Consider the following 4,219-nt stretch of genomic DNA (forward strand, 5'->3'; position numbering starts at 1 on the left):
GTGCAGAGGATTGAATTTATCAGTAGCAGACTACATAAACCATCCTCACTCTCCCAGCACCTTGTCTGTTCTGTATGTTGGAATGGGTTTCTGCCACAGATCTTCTTACAAATTACGTCCTTGCCTGAGGGTCCAACTGGCGTCTTAGATAGTTAAAAGTATAAACCAGGAAGAGAGTTTTTCCAGTGACCAGTTCAGTTTCAGGGTGTTTCATTTTTTCCCAACTTCCCACATCAGAACAGATTCGCCTAGACTTAATGGATTTGGTGAACGAATTGATCGGGGTTTTATTTCTGAGATATTAAAGTCACCACTTTTTGATTCCTAAGTAAAGTCTTTTAGAGTGACTCATTTTAAAATAATTAATATATTTCAGCCCCACCCACCCCCTTTAAAGTTGTCTTTGATTTTGTGCTAAGATGCACCAGAAATTTGACAGAAGATACTAAGTTGGGGTACCTGGCTGGCTCAGTGGGAAGAGCGTGCAAACTCCTGACCCCGAGGTCAAGGAGTTCAAGCCACACATGGGGGTAGCTTAACTTAAATAAATAAAACTTAAAAAAAAAAAGATATTAAGTTAAATCTTACTTAAAATGGAAATTGATGTTTCTCTAATCTCAACTATGTGTCTAGATAGAATATATACCTTTTTTGTTTTAGGCAAGCTAGGGATTTCTCTGCATCAATAAATTGTGGATTTACTTTAGAAACAGCTAAATTAGGTGTTTACCTCATGTTTTAAATAGCAAGGCATGTGTGTATGAAATAATCTGAATTATTAGGTTTACATATTTAAATCAAGGAATTTGAGCTCATGGAATAAAAGGTGAATGCAGTCAGTAGGGAAGCAGGAATAGAGAAAGTCAGAAAGCCCCAAGTGATTAAGTACTTTGAGGAATAGGAATATATATGGCAAGGATAATGGCAAAACCAAAAATAAAGAGGACCTATGAACTTGAACTCGGAAAATTACTGGGAGAGTTTCATGTAGCCTGACCTGCTTTATTTTCTTCACTGCTCAACTTTGTTGCCTCAGTCAATTTATTCAAGCTTCTGTGCCTTAATTGCCACATCAATAAAACACTTAACTTGTTAAATGGTGTTGAGGATTAAATGAAGTTTTATATATATGTAATATATAAGATGTAAGTATCTTATATAAGTACTTATAATTATGTAAGATATATAAGACATATATGTAATTATAAGAAATCTGTATGTAATACATGTATGTAATTATAAAGAGATATGTATGTAATTATAAGAGATATGTAAGTAATTATAATCATCTATTGCTTAGCACCATTCCTTGCACAAAGAAATTGAACTGTTATTCATTAATGAGTGGACATATTGATGTCTCTACTGTTCAAAGGGTTTGAAAAATAAAAATGATATATTTAAGATGGTCTTTAAAAGTGAGGTATAGGGCGCCTGGGTGGTGCAGTCGGTTGCTGCCTGATTCTTGGTTTCAGCTCAGGTCGCGGATCTCAGGGTCCTGAGCTTGAGCCCCATGTTGGGCTTCTGCTCAGCATGAAGCCTGCTTGAGATTCTCTCTCCCTCTCTGCTCCTTCCTGGTTGCACTTTCTATTCTCTCTTTCTCTCAAATAAATAAATAAAAATCTTTAAAAAGAAAAAGTGAGGTAGAAAGGTGTTCCTCTGCAAACACAAACTTGTGTTAGTTTGTTAGCACTAACGAGACTTAAGGGATGAGACCGTGAATAGGCTCCACTCATGTGCAAGGGACTCGTCATGACCTCTTCAGATCTATGCACACATTAAAATAAGAGTTCAGGGAATTTGCATAGGGTGCATTATTCAAATTGGAAAACCTCAAAAGCACTCTACGGATGAAGCAGCAGTTAGGTGATCTTTTCAATTTAATCGCACAGTCAGGTTATGGTTTCACTTTTAACATGAATTAATTGGAGAAATGCAGCATAGTACGGTGGGCAACCGAATGGGTACAAATCTTAGCTTGTCTATCAGAGCTATGTGACTTAGGCTACTAAACTGCATACTAATACCCAAAGCCATCAGATTATTGCAAGCATTAAGGAAGAAAGTAAGGAGAGCTAGGCTACATAGTGTCTCCAGAGCACGATTATCTATTGTTGGAATAATCTGGAGTTTGTAAGTGAGACAGACTCATTGGCTCTTGACCAAAACCATTCTGCTCTATCAGAGCCACAGCTGGACTCCATTGCCCGGCTCCCTGCTGTTCAGTGTGGCCATATGAGTGAGCACTAACTAATGCTATAGGACCAAAGCGATGTCTCCTACTTGTGGGCCTGTCCCATAAAATCTTCCCGTTGAACCTCTGTTCAGTCTCCTGAATAGACCGCCTCTGCCAACTGAATGGAGAGATTGCGCTTTAGAGGGAGAGTGGGAACATGAAATGAAAGGAGCCTGGATCCTTGAGAGTTTCTATTCTGATCATTTTAGACTTTATTGAGGGGTAACTTCTAATTTTTAAGCCAACTGAGATTTAGGTTTCTCTCTTGTAACAGCTAGACTGTAGTATTTATAAATGTCATTGGCAACTCCAAAGCCTGGAAAACATTAAAAAAAAAAAAAAAAGGAAAGGAAAAAGGGGAGGAAAAAGAAATGAAGTTAGGGGAGTAAGGAAAAGGAAACTGATCTTGTGATTAGTATTTTCAACTACTCTGTTGTCTTCTAGAATGACCTTAGAAAAGTAGCATTTCCCTCTTAATTCCTAAATCAAACTGATAGTCTCACTACTTACTCTATTTTTAAATTTAATTTACTGTTTTATTTACTTCCAAAAATGAAAATAGAGCTATCATATGATCTGGTAATCACACTACTGGATACTACCCAAAAGTAAAAAACACTAATTTGAAAAGGATATGTGCACCCCTATGTTTATTGCAGCATTATTTACAATAACCAAAATATGGAACCAACCCAAGTATTCATTGATAGATGAATGGAGAAAGAAGAAGTGAATTCAAGAAGGGATATTACTCAGCCATAAAGAAGAATGAAATTTTCCCATTTGCAGAACATGGAGGAACTAGGAGTGTAATGCTAAGCAAAATAAGTCAGTCAGAGAAAGACAAATACCATATGATATCACTCGTATGTGGAATTTAAGAAACAAAACAGAGGGGAAAAGTGACAAACCAAAGAACAGACTTAACTATATAGAACAAACAGATGGTTTCCGAGGGGAGATGTGTGGGGGATGGGTGAAATAAGTGAATGGGGATTAAGAGTACACGTATCTTATTTTTTAATTAGTTTTTAAGTAATCTCTATGCCTAGTGTGGGAATCAAACTTAACGATCCCAGATTAAGAGCGTGTGCCCTACTGACTGAGCCAGCCAGGTGCCCCAAAGTACATTTTATCTTAATGAGCACTGAGTAGCTTATATAGAATTGTTCAATCACTATATTGTACACTGACTAATTTAATACCATATGTTAATTATACTGGAATGAAAAATAAAATTTAAAAATAAATTAATTTACTCTTTACTTGATGCCATCCCCATTCCTTTGTCTATTACTTTAGCTTTGTTTTTCTAAAAAAAAAAAAATTATATATTTTTCAACCCATACCTTTTAAACTCTAGCCTCACAAACCCAGACTGTGGCCCTATGTTCTATGATACTTTGGTCATACATGGGGCTTTTTGCACAGTGATTTAAAAACAAAAATGTAAACAAAACCAAGCCAACTGTGAGTTCTCATTCATACATTCTTCAAGCACTTAATGAGGACCCACAGGTTAGGAGTTATGTTGCTCACTGGGGATAAGAATGTGTAGATCAGGGGCCTGGGTGGCGCAGTCATTAGCGCTCTGCCCTCGGCTCAGGGCGTGATCCCGGCATTATGGGATCGAGCCCTACATCAGGCTCTCTCCGCTATGAGCCTGCTTCCTTCTCCCACTCCCCCTGCTTGTGTTCCCTCTCGCTGGCTGTCCTATCTCTGTTGAATAAATAAATAAAATCTTTAAAAAAAAAAAAAAGAAGTGTAGATCACAGTCCCTCCTGATGAAGAGCTCACAGTCTGGGACAGACACAGACACCAAATGCAATTACAGCAAAGCACTGTAAGAATAAGCTAATTGTGTGGGGGAAATCTGAGCGTAAGCATTAACTGTCATAGAAAGGCTAGGAAATGTTCCTTGCCTCCCCACCCCCACCTTAGCTTTCCGTGCGGCCCTTCTGCGCCTGCGCCAGTCACTCCCTC

This window comes from Ursus maritimus, unplaced genomic scaffold (assembly GCF_017311325.1).
Source record: "Ursus maritimus isolate PB19 unplaced genomic scaffold, ASM1731132v1 scaffold_9, whole genome shotgun sequence".
Classification (NCBI taxonomy): Eukaryota; Metazoa; Chordata; class Mammalia; order Carnivora; family Ursidae; genus Ursus; species Ursus maritimus.